General features: G+C 41.9%; 1 protein-coding gene across 1 annotated transcript in view; it reads left to right on the forward strand.

Annotated features, from left to right (window-relative positions):
* Nucleotides 1-1,903: 1,903 nt before the first annotated feature.
* Nucleotides 1,904-20,879, forward strand: part of CDC42EP3 (CDC42 effector protein 3) — a 63,055-nt gene continuing 44,079 nt past the window's right edge. Inside the window, exon 1 of the mRNA XM_081857730.1 lies at nt 1,904-2,035. The gene's annotated coding sequence lies outside the window, so the exon portion shown is untranslated. The remainder of the gene's footprint in view (nt 2,036-20,879) is intronic.

Raw genomic sequence — 20,879 nt, forward strand, 5'->3', positions numbered from 1 at the left:
CAGAACAGAAATAATCTTAGCAATAATCAGATTGCGAAAACCAATTCTAGAGTTGTTTTGTCTCTTGTCCATTTCATAGCACAAACATTCTGCTAAAAGCACTCATTTGTCAAAAAGCATTTTCTAATCCAGAAGCTCAACACATTAACACCACACAAAGATACACTATATTCAGTCTGGCAAACTTTACCAGACAAGTTGGAATGCAATCTGGAAACATTTACTGGATTTTCAAATGCAAATGCCAACCACTGTATTTCATTCAGTAGGGGAAGACTTTAAACCTACTATGTTTGTAAAATGTGCATGTCATAATGTACACGGAAACAAATTAAGATCCTTGCAATAAAATAAGCTGCAGTTAGTATTGGGTTCCTTTGGGAGGGAGGGTGGGATATAAATTTAACAAATAATATTTGTGAGGGGAAAGAGCAGTTACTAAAGCGATTTGGGATTCGAGTCATTGTCTTTTTTAAAAAAATCAAAGAGAAGTAAAGATGATGGCGCTTTTGCTGCTTAATTTATATTAAAATTTTCTATCCAAGCTGATGTTGGCATCAGTCCCAATGCTCATGGAGCTCAGATGCTGCAAGTTATGCAGGTCCAGTGAACCATGGTGCAACCCGTGTCAGGTTTGTTTCTTGTGAATGAAGTCTCATCCATTGGCACAAGTGGGGCACTTCCCTACCAAGCTGCCCTCAGCCAGCCCCCCACCTGCCTGCCTCCTTAGTTACACCCAGTCCAGTCCATGGAACTAGCTGTCAGCTTCCTCCTCTTTAGTCTCAGTGTTGCCTTTGTAAACTCATCAGGGAGAAAGAAGTGGACAAAGTCAGAATTAATTGGTTCCATTTTTCATTGGCTATCTCCCCCTACTGTTGACCTTCCTGCCTTTTGTTCTACAAGTCTGAATGGGCACCAGCCTCCACCACTGAGTGTGTGATGGCCTGGGAATCCAATTCAGAGGCTGAACCGGAGGAATCCCAGCCTGCACAGGAGTCCCCGCCTCCAGGGCCAGCTGAACTGGGGCAGGGCCTTGATTCTGAAGTGCCTGCACCTGTGCCGGATCCTCAGGAGCAGGCACCAGGTGAATCCACTCTGGCTCCGGAGGGGGTTGAGGACACAGTGCCTACAGGTGCGCCCCTCCCAGCCCTGTCAGGGGAAGGTAGGTCTCCCCCTGGGTCCAGTCACCCTCCAGCCTCTCCTGAGCTGCAGAGGCTCAGGGCAGAGAGGCGGAGGGAACTGGTTTCTCCCAGGAGGAGTGCTCGCCTTAAGGCCAGGAGAGGCGGGTCTCCTGGGGGCCGGGGCCGCCCCTGGCCTCAGAGAAGATAAAGGCCAGTCAGCCCGGTCCCAGGTTGCGGGAGCAACGTCGTTGAAGAGCTGTTTCGGCCAGCACCCAGTCCTATTCCTCCAGAGTTCCTGTCCTTGCCCGGCTCCTCGCTTCGAACCCCGCTTCGCCCGTGGAGGACTGTCTGCCGACCTCGACTCAGGTCCTGGACCTCGCCCCATGGTAACCTCCCTCCGGGACCAGCACAGAGGGAATCTTGAATGGATCACCAGAGTGAGCCCATAGCGGCGTACCCAGAAAACTGGTTTACCACTAGAGAACCAGATTCCAGTGTGACAACAGCAATAGACCCCAAAATAAGTGGCTGGTCTTGAATGAACTGGCCCTCACTTTATTCATTGGCTTTGGTACAACACTTGGATGCTAATAATAATAATAATAATAATAATAATAATAATAATAATAATGCTCCTATTTAGAATTTATATAACACTTTGGAATATTCAAAGTGTTTTGTATACATTCTTATCACAACTTTGTAAGGTAGTTCAGGATTCTTATCCCTATATTGCAGATGGCAACTTCAAGAGAGGTAGCTGTGTTAGTCTGCAGCAGCATGAGTGACAGGCCTGACGCACTGTAAAGACTCACACATTTATTATTGTGGCCTAAGTGGACTGGAATGCCCTTCATCATCAGATGTACCCTCATCCTGCTCCGCTCCAGTCAATATGAAAAATGGTGCCAGGGGTAAGTCTTCATAACTCATTATCAATTGCTTACTTTTATTGTAGCCGTAAAGAGTTACAGGGGCCCTCTGTCTAGGGTGACACCCATGAATTACAGTGTTCTAAACCAAGCTGTGCAGTAACTTATTTGAATAATAATGGTAGTCTCCTTTATACAACAGATATGTAGAGATTTTTGTGTTGACAAACAGATGTGGGTTGAGTCCTAGTGCATTTTACTCAGATTAAAACCATTGTAATTATGGGCCTAATTTAGTCATGGATGTGAATTTCAGTGTGTCTTCTTTGAGTTTGACTAACATCCTATGTTGTTTATCTCCCTTCCCTTCCCTACATTGCCCCAGTATGTGACTTGCTGCCACTTTTACAGTGCATCTTTTCTTGCTCATATAGCTGCAGACCTTGAGCCCCGGTCAGCAACTAGCTCTATGGGAGGCCCATTTTGAAGAAGAGCTAGCAGGTGGTCTGTCATCTCCCAAAGTGGGCTTCCATTCCCACTATAGTTTCTTGTCTCTGGTTTATCAACTGGGGGACCAGCTGACACACTTCAGGGGGGATCAATGTAGCCCTACACCCTCCAATTGTTTGCTTGTTTATTAAATTTATACACCACTCTTCATTCAAAGATCACAGGGTGGTGTACAGTATAAAAGCACAAAATACATGGTATAACACGAACAATACTAACCCTGCCTCCTTTGCCTATAGTGTTTTTTATTAACAGTCCTGAACAGCTCAGAATCTTACCTTTTAGAGCAGGGTAGATCTACTGCTTTATGTATGTGTCTTTGTGTGTGCTTTCTATAACCTTGAGACCTGCCGATTGGATCATGGTGTAAAAGACTTATTTAAGAATTCTGAGCTCACTTTAAATGCCTGGCAGAATAGGTCTTCGCCAAAAGATACTTAGCATTGGCCAAACTTTGGGCAGAGGAGGGAGAAAGGTATTCTACAACCAAGTACCATTGCCATGAAAGCGCTCTGGCAGGTTGTAGATCCTCTGAACTCATTAAGGGGTGGCATTACCAAGAAGGCCAAGACTAGACTGAAATTCATTTTTTCATAGACAATGTGGTTGGAACAGTACAAAATATACAAAAGGAGCATGCTCCCTGCTCAGTCTAAATAAGAGAGCAGCCCAGAATGGCATACTCACAGGGTATGTCTATGCCCAAGGTAAATAATTGTAGAACAGTTCAGTCTGATGAATTGTACTGGTGCCTACAGAAGCCCGAGCCATGACAAATCTGTTAGAACATAGTCCATTGACTTACTTAAGTTCTATTGATGTCAAGGGTAGAAAACAGTTCTGTTCGTTGGTTTCAATTATATATTTAACCATGTGATTAAAGCTATAATCCTATGCACACTTACTTAGGAGCAAGTCCCGATGAGTTCAATGTGATTAATTTCAGAGTAAACATTCATATTACATATTGCTTTCAAGGAAATCAGTGGGATGAGAGGTGCTTAACTTCAGTTGTACTGTGCCTCGTCACACATTAAGGTGCCATTTTTGAGGTAAATGAGCACCTTATATTTTCTGTGTTATCTTAATCTGGGAGACTATGGAGCGCATGTAATGCCGGGGGGGGGGGAGAGAGAGAGAGAATCAGGAAGCTGATGGAGGAAAGAGCATTGAGAATAAAGCATTCCTTCTCTACATGTCTTTCCCTAGGTAAAGATGTGTCACATGTTTTGAATGTACTTGTGAATTCTGTCTTGCCTGCTAAGGGACAAAAGCAGAAATCTGTACTCGGCATGCTAGCATCCTCTTGTTATTGGATATGGGGTTAGATATTATTTCTCGTTTTCTAGTCTTTCATTATAATCGACATTCTCATCATGGAAAGAGGTCTGAGAACTTGTGGGTGAGAAAATGGAGTCAGTGAACTCTTGTTTCAAGGCTTTTGAAGTCTTTAGGATTATATGACTATCTCTGTTCATTTCAGTGGTTGGTGAAACAGATTTTTCAGAGGCTGAAAAAATCTTCCTGCTTTTCTGATCTCTGATTAGAATGGATTGTGCAGATATTTATTTACTTCATGTTTCCATTCCCAGTTCACCATCAGACCCCAAAATATGTCTGAAATGTGAGGTCTCCGATAGCAGACTAGGCTCTACTTAGTCGACACTGAATTTTCTCTTGGAAACAGCAGTTTGAAGGGTACTGAGTGATCATAAAGAACGCCACCATGCTGCACATTCCATGCCTACGCAGGAACTGCAGAATTACATTCTCTTAAGTATTGTCCAGACGTTGGAATCTGTTAATGTCTGCAGATTGCACTATTTGCTTCCAACCTTTAAAAAGTTTTGTTACAAAGTAGGCATTGCTTGTTATTATAATTGATCTAGCCCTTAATAGGTTGTTTACAGTATCTCTAATGCATCTTCATAACAATCCTTTAAAGTACCAGCAGGTGGATGGTGTAATGGCTTAGGTAGCCACTGCCTGCTGGAGCTAAGTAGGGTCGAGCCTGGTTAAACAATCCTTTAAAGCAGCTTATTAATATTCTCTCTAACAGAAAGAGAACCCAGGCACTGAGTACCATTTGCCCTATAAACACCAGAGTGTTTATAGCTATGGCTGCTATAGCACTTCATCCGTAATCATTGTATGACTAAGCTGTTCATATTTTAGTTCATAGCTATTAAAAACTTCTGCTAGGATGCTTCCATATTTAGAATCTTCGACACTGCTGAAACATTGCTTTTCCGGACTTAACTGGAAGCAGAATCAACACAGCAGTTAATATAGTGTTCTGTTATCCAGCAATGTTCATCCCCATGGCTGAGATTATTTTTACAATGTTTACACGTTATAATGGTTACGCAGTCTGCAAAGCCCTCTCTAACTTTAAATAGAACTGATGTCCTTGCCATTTTACCTCTACAGTAATTGCTTCCTGTTTGGTGTGGTCACAGTGTTACTGATGTATTGCCCTTTGAATAGTTAGTTCCTGTTCCCTTCAAGCTCCCATATACAGATCACCCTTCTGTAGAAAGTGAAGAAATTCTACACCCAGAACCCATATGTGTGCATACAGGGCTCCAGCACCATGTCACTGACACAGTCAGCTTTGAACTTACGTGCATACTGTAGAATGTATTCTCCCTTTCATATTCTGGTTGAGGATGAATGCTAGTACAGAATTTAGAAGTCTACCTCAATTGAGTTTTTTGTTTGTTTTAAAGGAAAAGCAAATTCCCTGTCTCCATGAGAAAAGAATAGAGTCACACATAGTCTGAAGTTCTGGTTTTAAATGTAGAACTCAGACATGATTTTCTAGGGATGCAGAGTAGTGTCGCTTTGACATCTGGCCCAATGGTTGGGAGCCCTCTATACCTAGCACTGGATATAAGAGTGGCAACCAGTTCAATTTACTACCAGACATGTCAGGAAGGACTGCTTGGGGACTGATGCCCCTTGCTTAATGCTGCTACCAATTTGTCTGCAGTCCTCTGCCCATACCTCCCTCCTTCTTCAAGTGCCTTATTCTACTCCCCCATGGCAAAAAGTTCCACATTCTTTAAAAACCAGAGCAGAATAAATTATGTAAAATATGATAAGCTTGGAAGCAGCCTGTTTCATTCCTTCAAGAGTTTGGGTTTTTTGGGGGGTTGGTTTTTTGTTTTTAATTAAAGAACACTGAATACCAGACAGACATCTTGAGCTATGAGAAAAGCACATGTCTGGCTATAAAAGTTGGACAGAGAGAGCTACCTCCCACTTCTACATGGGGACAGAAATCTGATATTCATACTATGTTGGGATCAGAAATATGCCACTGCTACGCCGACTGGCAAAATAGCCACCATATTCAATACATACACAAGTGGAGAAAAAAACCAGCATCCCTGGAAAGAGGGCTAGCCCTACCATTTGGTAGGTGGCTGCCTCAGGCGGCAAGTGATGGAGTGGTGAGAGGACAGTGGTGACAGCCTCACCATCTGCTCCTTCTGAGTTCTCCTTGCTGTTTCCATGTATTGCTGGACAGAGCTGTGTGTGCTACAGCTACTGCATCACCTAAGCTAACTGACTGCCCTCGGGGGTGGCGGAAGATACCAGACCAGTTGACTTCTGTATGTAAAAAGGGGGTTGGTACCATGCTGTCCTTTGCTTCACGCAGCAAAATATCTAGGGCCAACCATGCCCTGGAAACTGCCAGTGCCCACCAAGCAGGGACATGTCCCCCACAAATGAGGGAGCCAATGAACTCAAGATGACAGGGACATACACACCCAGCACATATCCCTACACACATCCACAGCACACATCCACAGAAGCAACACATGCAGAAATGCTGCCCTGGCTCCATCGATCCCAGTAGCACAACCAGCAATGACCCTGCTATGGCTAGTCCTTACATATGCCTTATAGGTAGGAGTTAGAATTCCTATTTTTCAAGAACTTTTTCTGAGCTCAAGGCACAAGGAGGAGGAGAGAGAGCTCATGCAATGCTGCACCTACAGAGCTCCCTGAGCAGGGGACCAGCAGGAAGCACACACAGCTCTCCTGTGAGAAGGGTTCAAGGGAGGAAACAGTTTTGCCTAGCAGCCCAGGGCAAGGACAGACCCAAACTGGAAATGTCTCACTGAATAAGCCGTGGGGCTAGGAAGCAGGAGGGTGTGTTTTGCCTCAAGTGGCAAACGGGATGCATAGGCCCTGAATAAGAGTGAAACACCAATGGTAGCTTGGAATTACTGTGGCCTATTCAGATGGAGTGGAGGGAAAATGAAGAAGGAAAAGTTGAAAGATGAATACACTATAGAAACCATAATCTCAGGGTTCCTCCCTTCCCCTTTTATTGGCAAACTGTGGAACTGTCTGGACTTGGCTGAAGAGTTGTTGCTGCAGAGAGAATTCATTATGAGTTTAATAAGAATTCTTCAAATGTTTCAAACCCCAGTGTTAATCTAGCACATCAAGGCTGAGAACTGCATAGCTCAAAGCTGAACATGGAATCCCAGTAAGCAATTCCAGTCTCTGAGAGCAGCTGGATCAACACATTAGCAATGAATCATCAATTCTGCCTCTGATTTTCTCCCTTATTAATGAAAGCATCCATGTCTTTCCAAGTTTACATAATCTGGGGTCACGTGGTTACTGCTGCGAAACAAAAAAACTCTTCTAAGACCTCATTAGAGGAAGACAAATGTATGAATAGGCTATTTTTGTCCATTTCATTCCCTAGTCAGCAGCTGCTTTTACTGGAAGGCCACTTTGGCTGGGGTAGTGGCAGGCTAGGTTTCCAACTCCCTTTCTCCCAAAGATCCTCCTGCCTCGTTCTAGCACTCCAATGTTCACCTCTCCACCCAATTTTTCATCTCTTGGTTGGCAGCAGGGGGTGGGGACTGCATTTTGCCCACGGGCCTCCAGCTGCTAACCACTATACAGCAATGCTTGTTCATGCTGATCACGCTCCAGAGTACAGTAGTTGGAGTCATCATTATGAGTTAGAAACACAGTATGAAATCTGTGTTTCTTTCAGTATTCATCTGAAAATTCATAAGCACTTAATGTTGGGTTTATGCCCATTTAGTACCTCCAGCACTGAGAATAAGGGGATGCTAAAGCACAGCTGTTATGCAGAGTTGGGCTGTGAATGCTCCGGTGGAACAGTGGGAGTTCCTTCTCCCTTGGTACTATGTAGACACAGACTTGGTAGCTGGTAATAGATGAGGAAGGACTATTGGTGAGAGTCATATAGCTCAGCAGTAGAGCATCTGCTTTGGATGCAGAAAATCCCAGGTTTAATTTCCTCATCTCTAGGTAGGGCTGGGTATGTCTTCAGTTTGGAGCTGTTGTCCAGAAGATGATTCTGGATAGATGGACCACTGGTCTGAGGAAACTTCCAATATTCCTAAGCTTGGCTGAAGCAGTTGCAAGAGAAGCCTATTAATGGTATTTTCCTAATTATAGCTGCTTCTCAAAGGTCGACTGAATCATGACATTTACTAGAATGAATAATAAACAGCTTTATGGTCTTCCCAATCTCATATCTAAGGGATAACTGCTGGGGGAAATACGTTGGCCTAAATACACACACACACACACACACACACACACACAAACAACAACAACAACCGGGGTTCTTAACTGTTAGAGAAGCAACGTGCATAGTGTCCAAATAAAATGTATTTTTTAAACAGTTATAAAATAATTTTACAATTATATGATGGGGTGGGGGAAACAGCCCTATGTTTCAATGACTAAAATGAATATGATGACACACATGACATACATGTAAAATACACAGCTCTGCAAGAGAACTTTTAGGACTCTGAAAAGCTATTGGTAGATGACAATGGAATGAGTTCTCAAACCTGCTACCTTGAAATTATGGTCTCTTGGTGACCTGGTAGTAAGCATGTCCCATTAGGAAAGTACTGCATTGTTCAGGTAACACATAACCTGCCCAGGTAATACAATGTAGGAAGCTAAGGCCCTACTATTGTGTATGTGTCATTCCTCCTCCTGGCACTGATAATAGCATCATAAGGCATTTCAGATTGTCTGTTCTACTGGAGTCTGGAGCACGAACCTGTCAGCAAAATTTATTGGAAACTCCACCACATGAAACTCATGGAATTTCCTGTTCCTCTTATGAGTTTTGCTCTCCCGGATTTAAAAACATTGTACTTAAGGTAAAATGGCTTTAGTCAACATAAGTGCTACAGGTAAATTCTACTTCCACACACTCTGGAAAAAATATAGCCTCTTTCAAATATGTAACAGATATAAAAATAAAAAGGCCAAGCAATGTACTTTTAGATGCTGACTCAATAATTTACTAGCCATTATATATATTTTTAAAAAAATAATATTAAAGTTTTAAAAGTTACAGAGAAAAAAGAAAAAGAATTAAACATAACAAAACCATACAATACAATACAAAGACAAAAATATTACATAAACATAACAAAAATAAAACAAAAACAATTAAAAAACAACACATCCAATACTTTCAATGTTATTAACTTTCATTTACTTGTTTCAGCGACCTCCTCACACCTCCCTTTTTTTGTATTCCGCTTCGATTAATTGTTTCAGCAAATCCTTTCCATCTTCCTCAATTTTCTGTCCTATCATTTAACTTGACAAATTCTAACATTATTTTTTCCTTTAATCCATTTACAATCTATTGTACTTAATTCTTTATAACATTTCTGCTAAAGCCATGTAACTTCATTCCAACATCTTTCTAACATTCCTTAATTTTACAATATTTCTGTAGATAATCTTTAAATTTCTTCCGATCTTCTTCCACCGACTCTTCTCCCTGGTCTCGGATTCTGCTAGTCATTTCCGCCAGTTCCATAAAGTCCATCACCTTCATCTGCCATTCTTCCCGGGTGGGTAGATCTTGTGTCTTCCAGTACTTTGCAATAAGTATTCTTGCTGCTGTTGTAGCATACATAAAGAAAGTTCTATCCTTCTTTGACACCAATTGGCCGACCATGCCCAGGAGAAAGGCCTCTCTAGTTTCTTCAGAAAAGTATCTTTAAATACCTTTTTCATTTCATTGTAGATCATTTCCCAGAAAGTCTTAATCCTTGGGCATGTCCACCAAAGGTGAAAGAATGTGCCTTCAGTCTCTTTACATTTCCAACATTTATAATTTACTAGCCATTATAGAACATGAAAGAAAAGTTAAATCATAACTGTTGGTGGCAACAGATAAAGGAGCCCCAGTCTGATTGAGAAGGAGAAACTGGACTGGGGAGATGCAGAAAGGTCTACATTGGCATTCCTCAGAAGCTAATCAACAATGGTGAAGTTGCCCTGAAAGACAACTTGCCCACCATCCTATCCACAGCTGCAGGGAAGTCTGAATGTGTTCAAGAGTACACATGCTCATTTTACTATAGCTAGAGGCCACAGAACAGACTGGTGTCCTTTATAAACAGAACGTACAACTGAGAACACACAACCCCCCACAAAAAACCCCAGACATGTAGGGATTCTCAGTAGACAATTCAGTGTGGAAAGTTTGCGCTCAAAGCAAAGCTCTTGAAAAGCACTTCTCTGTGCACATGACCTATTTCCAACTTTAAATGTGTGGTATGACTTAGGCTGCATCAACAAAAGCATAGTGTCCAGATCACAAGAAGTCATAGTTCCACTGTATTCTGAGCTGGTCAGGCTGCATTTGGAGCAATGTGTCCAGTACTAGGTGCTCCGTTTTAAGGAAGACATTGGCATACTGGAGAATGTCCAGAGGATGGTAACTAGGATTGTGAAGGGCATGGAAACCAGATCATATGAAGAGTGGCTGAAAGATATGTTTAGCCTAGGGAGAACAGAAGATTAAGCAGAGACATGATAGTTGGCTTGAAATATCTAAGTGGCTGTCACACAGAAGATGGAGCAGACTTGTTCTCTGTTCCTTCAGAGAACAGGCTATATCCACTGTGAGTCATACTCAAAGCTGACCCACTGAAAATAATGGACATAGCTAATTTAGAGTCTACTTGGAGTTGAACTTGGATAAAACCTTATGAGTGAAAGTTGCAGGGAAGCATACTTTGGCTAAACATAGGAGAAACTTCCTAATGGCATGAGTTGTTCAATAGTTGTTCAATAGTAGAGCAAGCTGCTTCAGGAAGTGTTAGGCCCTCCTTTGCTGGAGGTATTTAAAAAGACTTGGGACAACCATTTATCAGGGATCCTGCACTGACCTCCAAGATCTCTTTCAGCTCTACAATTTGATGAACCCAGTCAATTTGAAACTAAAAGGACGCATTCTGTCACCATTCCTACAAGTATGTCTCTGCAAATGGAATTGCAAGTGTATTAAAGGTTTGCTCCTTTATCCAAAACAATTCAGAAACAGAAAGGTAGCTCTGCAAAGCACAATGGTTCCAGAGCGTGGCCTGAAGGCACAGGATTCAGCAGCCTTGCTCTATCTGGTTAGTGTTTGAACAGAGGCCATGTGGGAACCTTATGTAGGCCACTTTCCATTCTCTCATGAAGACACAGATACAAATGAAATGAATAAATAAATCATGGATGTCCTAGATTTCAGAACACCTCTGCTTTGTGACCCTTTTCTGAACACACACCACATTTCTGGAGTGTTCCTTTGACAATGTGAACATGCAACAATTATGACCAATAGCAACACTGTCTTACCTATTCAATTTCCAATTACACTTGTCTGAGCTACTGTATTAGGAATGTGTGAATGACTATGTGACTTGTAAGCATGAAAATTGTCTAACCTTCACCTCACTGTTTAGATTATGCACAGAGAGGAATAAAAGTTCCAATGCTTTCTGAAATAAAAGGTACAAGAGGTGCTAGATAAGAAAAAAACAATGTTAAAAAACCCAGAATCCCAGTATCAGGGGATAGTATTCTTTAACCATGTATTTGGTGGTATTTTCCAGCTCAGCGGTCCAAATTCACATAAAGTGAATATTCCTGACCAATGTAGATATATTACTGGATGCCATGAATCACTGTTTACTGGACATTCTCATGAAATATGATACATTTCTGACTCATTTTTAATTCCCTCACCAGTATAAGTCATAAAGTAATATGAAACTATAGGCTACGGGTACCCCAAATTGAGTTCAGCGAGGACTATTTTCTGTTTTTAGGGACAATAATGAATTCTTTATTTCACCTCCCTCCCTCATGCACGGGCTCCTGTGAGAATGCTATTTAGTTCTCTTCAGAAATTACCCTTCAAGTATTCAACTGAGTTTGGTGAAGGTGCAGAGGGGAAATCAAGTGGCTCTGTCCTACCTGACTTCTGCACATCAAGTGAAGGTTTGAAGGGGATCCTAAACACATTTAATCCTTCCTTTAAACCTTTGCTGAAGGCCAAGGGAAACAGCCAGTGGGCATCAACATGTTTGGGGAAGGGGTGGGGCCAATGGACACACTTCCCTTCTATGCAGTCACTGAACATGTGGAGGCTAATTTCTCAAAAGTCTTTTCTGTTGTCTTGCAGTATCATAGCACAATATTGTTATGGGTTTGTGGGGGGCCATGTTTCCCTAAATTTCTGGGTGCCAGATCCTCCCCATAATTCCTGGATTTAGTAAAAGTTAGAATTCCTGGATTTAGTAAAAGTTAGAATTAATCTAGGTTTGATTAAACGTTGCCAAACACAGAAACTCTCTGGATTTAATTATGCTAACAAGCTAAGCCAGCTTGGCAGAGCTAGCTGGATAATTGTAGAGTTGGAAGGAACCCTGAGGATCTTCTGGTCCAACCCCCTGCAATGCAGAAATATGCAGCTGTCCCATAGGGGATCAAATGGCTGGCCTGTTACGTATTTAGTGGTCTGTGTTTGCCTGAGCTTGAGTATGGACTAAGGATTGTGAGCTCCTGTGTTCTGATTTGATACATATTCAATCACAGAACATTTCCAGATTTGGGCCTCTGCCATTGGCCCTCGAACTTTGAGTCATGATTTGCAGTTTGGAAGTTTAGACAGCCAATCACGTTGGGAGTGGGAGTGGCCCAGGCTTTCAGAAATGTATCTAAGCAGTTGCTTTGCTTCCGTTTCCCAGTTATGTAGTTCAATAAAGGTTCTTGCTGTTATCACTGTGTCTTGCCTCTTGGGAACCCACCTACACTTCATGGCCCACCAAAGAAACCATCAGAGGGCAAGACTGCTAGGCAAAGGGGAGTGGAGTGGGACCCCTTCTTTGCTGGGTGCTAGTGGGCAGAGGCAAAGGCTAAGATTAGGGTTCCAACTCTGAATGCCATAGGCAGGGAGGAAGTCCTTGGAGTTGGTTATCAGCAAGAATGAGGAGAGGCAGAACTTCATGAGAGCTGGGGATGACAGGCTGGAACAAAGAGACACACAGGGTGACTGTCTTTTGAGTCCAATGTTGTCCTTCAGGGGGAAGCCAGATCTCATGGAATCTGATTGCTCTGCAATCCCTCCAGCTAGGTGTAGGTTGTGTGTATATATATGTGTGTGTAAATAAAACCATATATCATAAAGACACCACAGTTTCTGCTGTGCCCAATTTTTGAAGGAAACCTGAACCCTCAGTAAGCACGTGGAACGCCTAGAATCTCACATCACTCAGAGGTGGGTGGCATGTAACAATATTGTTGTGCTCTTTGAGCAGTGAGTACTTCTATTGGAACAGTGCAAGGTTACAAGGGTGCAGGTCTTTTCCTTGTGGAAGAAGGTGGCAGGAGGCTTATAGGTGTTTTGTAATGTTTGCATGTACTTACTGATATACAGGTTGAGCATAGGTGGAGGCACAGTTTAAATATTCCAACAGCCCAAAGTAGCTTTGTTTTGTTTAATTCCGGTTTAGGATTATTGGATTAAATATTCTTAGCAACCATTTTTAATAAGTGAGAGGAAGTGTGGGATCATGGCTAAGTGTGTACACAGTGAGATGGGAAGCACCTCCTCTTAGCCATGAACTTTTTAGGTGGCTTTAGGCAAATCCAGTAGGATTCTCCCTTTCTCTGCTGTCACCAACATCCATTCCACCCAGCTGAAAGCAGGGACTGTCTTGTTTTTATCGAGCTTATGTAAGTCACCCTGAAAGCCTTTTCACCTAGGATAAAAATTCATTAAATAAATGAATATATTACTGCCTCCACTCCTGCCAGACCAGCAGTCTGGCAATCAGTTATTATTGTGTTTGTTTATTTATTACATTTGCATCTCATGTTTCTTCAGTCAAACTTAAGGTGGCATGCATGGGGTTACCAGACCGTCTCCTATCCTGTCACTGATCAAGTTTTGTTCATCTTTACCTTTAGACCAGAGTCTTACCTGGCTTCCCTTATGAGGATGTTGTAAGAATTACCAAGGCAATGCATATAAAGAGCTTTGGACATTTGAATTCTGCTGCATTTATTATCACCATCACAGAACTCTTTCAACAGATGAGATTCATCATATGCAGAAAGCCGTATAATTTGGTTGTGATGAGTACCTATCATGCTTTGTACATTTGCTTGTGAATTGTGTAATTGTGCTCTTATCTTAGATGCATGAACATAGCCAGAGAGCACTAGCATCCATCAATAGGAGTCAACATGGATGGAGGAGGGAATTTTACCAGCTCCACTCAGCAGATTAGCAGTTTGTAGGTGATGAAAGCCAATTATCACATAGCGATTGATGCAAGAACTTTCACACGTTCACATTGTAAAGAAATAGCCATTATCATATAGATACTATAATGTATGTAACTACTCTTAAGGGTTCATCTTTTTAAAAAGCTGATGCAAGAGCAGGTGGATTAAATTAAATAAACTAAATGCAATCTAATTAGCCACCAGATTAACAAAACAACACAAAAATTAGGATGCTCTCATTGGACATGAGATATTATGTGAACCCAAGCAGATTTGTTTACCCAGTCTAGAGAGGACCACAAAGAAGTACTTCATTGACATAATACAATGGTAAGAAGTTTGGGTAGCATCACTGATGCCAAAAAGAAGAGGCATTAACAAAAAAGGAACAAAGAGAAATGGCTGAACATCAAATGGACTGGGGCAGGGAAATAATGAATGAAGATTACAGAAAGGAACAGACAGCTGTACTGGGTGTGATAGTCTCAGCCCTTCAAAATGCAGCCAGCCCACTTGTTATATATGAGAAGAAAAGCTTTCTTGAATCCTTAAGGTTGCCTGTTTTAGAATTAAGTATTAGAATTTCAGGTCCAGCAGATTAACATACCGACTGCAGCAAGATGGAAGTGAGTCAGTTTTCAAGTATTTCTGCACCTAAACAAACAGATTTTACTCAAGAAAGAAAAATATTTTTCACTTCCATTATAAATGGCAGGGATGTGGTGGCTGAGCTCTATCTACATCATAAGCCAGGAATCTGTCATTGGAATGGGACTAGGGTTACTATGCACACTTTTATCTTGGAGCTAGTCCCAGTGAGCTCAGTAGGACTCGCTTCCTAAACATGCATAGGATTGCTCTACATCAGTGTTTCCCAACCTTGGGCCTCCAGCTGTTTTTGAACTACAATTCCCATCATCTCTGACCACTGGTCTTGCTAGCTAGGGATGATGGGAGTTGTAGTCCAAAAACAGCTGGAGGCCCAAGGTTGGGAAACACTGCTCTACATGAAGTGCAAACAGGGCATCCTTCACCAGCCTGGTGCTCTCCAGATGTTTTGGACTACAACTCCCACCAGGCCTGAGCAGCACATGCTGACTGGGGCTGATGGGAGTTGTAGTCCGAAATATATGGACAGCACCAGGTTGGTGACGGCTGAACTAGGGTGGAAAACATGGGACCAGATCCAAGTGGTATTTGAGGTCATACATATCAGGCAGGTGTCCATCACTTTTGTACAGACACAAGGTGCATCACATGTAGTCTGGAAAAACAATGAGTAAGGCTCATTGTACCCACGTATATTTAAAAGAAACACAAATCCTGAAATATTCCAGGGACATCATAAACCCAAGAGTTCCACTGAACTCACCAATAATCCTTGGCTGTTACATTTATCCTGATGCAGTTACAGCAAACAACATTTTCAAGAACTTCAGAACTCGAGATGCTCAGCATTGCTAAGTCTGAACAAACAGCATTGATTAACATTCTCTTTCTCTCGTCTGAGCTATTTTGCTTCAGAGACGTCACTGTTAAAGTTAATAGCTTAACAGCAAACCACATTTAAGGGAATGCCTGGCATTAACAGTTCCAGGCCCCAAACGAGATGCTTTGTGGTCAATTAAGCAATGCATATTATATCATATAGAGGCATGACTAATACTTGAGGATTAGTGCAAATCCCTTTCACTCACGCGCTTCCTGCTAAAATATGTATTCCTGCCCTACCATACCACTAAGATGGGCATCAGCAAAGATAGGCAGCCTAGGCTGCAAACAACCCTCTGCATACTTACTGAGGAGCAAGTCCAATAGAACTCAGTGTGAGTTACTTCCAGGTAAGGGTTGGCCTTTTAGAGACATCAAATGGCTACAACGGAGATAAGCCTCTTAAGAACACTAGAGGAAAACCCTTTCCAGGCAATCAGCTTAGAGTACAATAAATGCACAGACACTACTCATTTATTGCATGGGATTAAGACATAATGATACTGAGCATTAGTATAGTACTGTTGAGTATTGAAAATGTTTCACATCCTACCTTAACAATCTTTTAAACGGGCCAGTAAGATAAGTCCATATTTTTATCTTCATATTGCATCTGGTCCAAATGCAGCATCCAGAATGGCGTTTAGTGTTTGCTTCTCAGAACATAACACACAGACTTGGTTTGTATTGGCTTCTGATTCATATAAGGGCAAAATCCCAAGTGCTGCTGGCTATTACCGCTAAACCCCTAAATGGCTTGAGACCAGGTTATCTGAAGGGCCCCCTACTCCCACAGGATCCTGACCGTGCATTTCATTCAACACCTGTGGCTCCATCTTTGAAGGTGCATTTGGTGAGGACACCAAAGAGAACCTTCTTTGTAATGCAACAGATTACGGAACTTCTTCCTGATAGCTATTTGGTTGGCCCCCTCCCTCTTGAGTTTGACGCCAGTTGTTGGGAATCACAGCTGGGGAGAGCACTGTTGTGCTCGGGGTCTGCTTGCAGGTTTTCCACTGGCATCTGGTTGGCCACTGTGAGAACAGACTGCTGGAGAGCATGGATGTTGAGCTGATGTAGCAGACTTTTCTGATGTTCTTAGCAGGGTTGCAAAGGCTTAAAAAAAAAAAAGAAACCTGCACCTTTAATATGTTTTAATCTCTTGTTGTGACAAAGTATCTTTAAACTGACCCAGCTTTATGCCTCATTCTAGCTGCTGTTTTAATTATTTAATTATTCCAGTTTTTACTTCATTGTTTTTATCGTATGTTTGTGTTGGGAGCTTTTTTGAGAATCAAAATGCAAGGTAGGTGTGATGGGTTAAGGGGCTGCTTGTGCGTAAAGGGTTGAGTTCTTAACTCATGCAATCAGTTTCTAAACTCTCCCAGTCTGCGGAGCCATGGGTGCATGGCTACCTCAATCGCTGGCAGAATCCGTCAGTGGGCACTTCCGGAATTTACGCCAACATAAAAGTTCCTTAACGGAAACTCTCCTTCTGGACTCTCTGCGTGACAGTTTCCTGCGCGGAGTAGGCGTCCCCAGCGGAGGTCCTGAAACCTCTCCGCTGTTCTCACTGGAAGTATCTTGGAGCCATCCCTCCGACTGAGTTTCTGCGGGAACTCTCTCTCTCCCCCTGCTGGTTCCTTCCTCAGCATCTGAGGGTCTCCTAGCCTCCTTGAGCCCTTCCACCACCTGACTCTCCGATGGCAGTTCCCGGACAGTAGGCATTTTCTAAAATAATTAATTTTTCCTCCCAGGAGCACTGTGGTCACATGCACAGCATTCTGTGCCAGAACTGGATTTTGTGTTTAGAAGGGTTCGTTTTTTGAGCCTCTAGTTTTAACATTGGTGAAGAGCCTTTCTTAACCTGGCATCACTATTTAGGCTCTCAGTGCATCCGCACCTGGGGTTCTGCTTTACGATAGACAAGTGTGTGTGTGTGTGTGTGTGTGTGTGTGTGCCCGTGTCCACTCTTGGACACAGTACTCAGACACTCTGCTTGAGGAAACCTGAAAGTCTTATTCAAGAAATCAGCACAGTCTCAGCATTACCTCAGACTACAGGATTAATCTATGACAGAGAAGGTACCTGGCTAAGAAGTAGCTGAGATGTTGCCCCAGCACGTGACACACCTCTCCCACTCCACCTTTAAAGAACAGGGTGGGACCATTCACCTACATGGTTCTTATCCCCATTGAGAACACTGTGCTCCCAAGTGTGTACTCCTGTGGGAATATGCATGGCTGAGTCTGTCTGCATTGGTGCAGACAGTGGCACCTCCTTGGCAAGAGGACCTGAGTCCAACCCTTGGCCTCTCCTTCTGTCTCTAATTCAGCTGGCCCTGCCAGCTCACCAGCTTCCTCCCTGGCTACCATGGAAACTTTGCTCTCAGAGGTTTGAGTGGAGACTGACCCAGGTGGCTCCGCCTCCCTCTTCTGTGCTGTCCAGCAACAGTGAGGTGGAAGCCTCTCCCAAGTCACTACTTGAAATTTCCCGCTTCCAGCCTCTGTCTTCTCCTCCTCTTCCACCTCTGACAGATCCTATTATTCTCCCCGCCCCCATCCCAGTTGATGCCACAGGAACCAAGACAGACAGATAGATATGGGGGTTAATTTGTGTTTTTATATTGTATTTTTATGTTGTGAACCGCCCTGAGATATATGGATGAAGGGCGGTATACAAATTTAATATAAACAAACAAACAAACAAAAATGTGCAAATGGGTAACAGAGATATTGTAAATGGGTCATTGGCAACAGGTTTCTTGTGGGATTTTCACTGGAAAGGGTAAAGCAGGATGAAATCAGGGAAATAATGCCAGCTGGCATTTTCATGCTGACAACGCCATACAGATGGTGCAAAAAAATTTGCATGCATGAGGAACACTGATCCCACCAGAACACCCATCTAGACATACCGTACTTTTCTGTGTATAAGACTATGTTTTTTTACTCTAAAATAATGTTTAAAATACGGGCTCGTCTTATACACGGATAGTATCTCCCCCCATTTTCTGAAATCGGAGTCCCCCAAAATAGGGGACGTCTTATACATGGGGGTGTCTTATAGACGGAAAAATACGGTACTCAGAAACTGAGTGTGCATGTTAGGGTACCAATTTTTTATATATATATAAAATTTTTATTGGGTTTTTACATTTTATAAAGACACACACACACAAAAAGACAAAGACAACACATATACAATTTCATACCCTTACTTTCTTTACTCTCTTTCCCTGACTTCCCCCCACCCCCTCTTCATACATCCCAATTCCGATAATTAGTCCAGCAAGTTCTTATCTATAATCTTAAACATATTATTATTATTTTTAAAACTTAGCTCTTTTTACTTGTCCACATTTAATTTATCCAATTCTCTTATAAACATTAAATCCTTTTTTCTAAGGTCGACCTAACTTCCCTTCCACGAATTTCTCCCTTTATTATATTAATTATAGGTCACAATGGCCAAATACAAAAATCATAAAATTTTGAAATTCTATTCTCCCCTCCCTCCCTATCCCGGTTTCCATCCCTTCCCAAGCAAATGTCCACAAAAACAGTTCCTTTTTTTTTTTTTTATAAATATTTATTAAAGTTTTTAAATATAAATGCACAAATAATAAACGATCTTGCTTCTATCACAACAATTTCATCACTTCTTTGGACTCCCTCACGTCTCCCGCTCCCATTTACATCGTTAAAATTTTTTTTCCAAACAAATTATCAACTTGTTTACAATCTCATGTCCACAAAAACAGTTCCTAGCCCGGATTCCTCACATCCGAGGCCTTCAATTCTCTGTCAGTCTCTCTCTGCCGATTTTGTTGGTAATCCTTTTTGTTGGTCCTCAGGTCTCGAAGGAGTTCTGTCACAGTCACATCAAATTTTCTTCCATCCGAGTTATGGACCACAGGTATTAAATTTACGGCATGCAGTGCCCTGAAAGAGAACATAATGAAAATGATCTATAGGTGGTACATGACCCCAGTCAAGCTTGCAAAGATATATCATTTGCCCAATAACAATTGTTGGAAGTGTAATGAATGTGAAGGAACTTTTTATCACCTTTGGTGGACCTGCCCAAAGATTAAGGCCTACTGGGAAATGATCTATAACGAAATTAAGAAAATCCTTAAGTGGACATTTGTAAAGAAACCGGAGGCTTTTCTCCTGGGCATGGTCGGCCAATTGGTACCAAAGAAAGATAGGACCTTTTTTATGTATGCAACAACAGCAGCAAGAATCCTTTTGGCGAAGTATTGGAAGACTAAAGAATTACCTACTCTGGAAGAATGGCAGACCAAGGTGACTGAATTTATGGGACTGGCAGAGATGACCGGCAGAATCCGTGACCAGAGGAAAGAGACAGTGGAGGAGGACTGGAAAAAATTTAAAATCTATCTTAAAAATTGTTGTAAAATTTCGGAATGTTAAGATGTCAAGGGATTGGATACAAAGAATTACAGCTATAAATCGAAATTTATAAAATAGAATTTTTTTTTTTTAAAGAGAATTAAATATAAAAATGGGATGAAGAATTGCTAAAAATTTTAAAATATGGATGCAGTGAAGGGGAGGCTTGGGGAAGTCGTGTTATGTTTATTTGTTTTTTGTTTATGTTGTAAAATCAATAAAAATTATTTTAAAAAAAAACAAACAAATTTTCTTCCATCCAAAATGATAAAAGCAATTGCTGCAAAAGGTCAGCTGCTCTCCCATACTCAAAGAGGAAGTCCCGATCATGTTTCTTTATTCTTTTAAATTCCAGTATTCCAAGTACTCCAGGGACTTCCTTCCTCATCTTTCTCATCTTTCGCAGATTTGTAATCCAAAGATCTTCTTCTTTATTTTCTGACGATATAGGCTTCTGGTTGGTATTTTCCACCTGTACTTTCTCCACTCCTTCTTTCCTCTCCGCCAATTCCAAAGATGTCTCTTCTGGTTCAGCTGCAGATTTTTTATCAGTCGAATCCTTTATGCATTCAGCAGAGTTGTTTGTTTTAGAATTCAGGGTCATAAGTTCTTTGTTCATAGCCGTACTCTGCTCTTGCAAGATTCCCACGAGAAAAAACATTTTTTCTATCTCTGCCAGTAATTTTCCCTCTGCAGCCATTGTAATGTCTCTAGTTCCCCCTAGGGGGATTCCAATTGCTTAATAGTCCTTTTCCAACAATCCGTTACTTTGTTGTTTATTACTACTTTGTTTCCAACCACCTCAATTCAAATGTAACACCTTTAGTTCAGAGAGTTATTAAATAGCAAAGTTCTTGACT

The sequence above is a fragment of the Podarcis erhardii genome (genome assembly GCF_964252035.2).
Source record: "Podarcis erhardii genome assembly, chromosome: 3".
Lineage (NCBI taxonomy): Eukaryota > Metazoa > Chordata > Lepidosauria > Squamata > Lacertidae > Podarcis > Podarcis erhardii.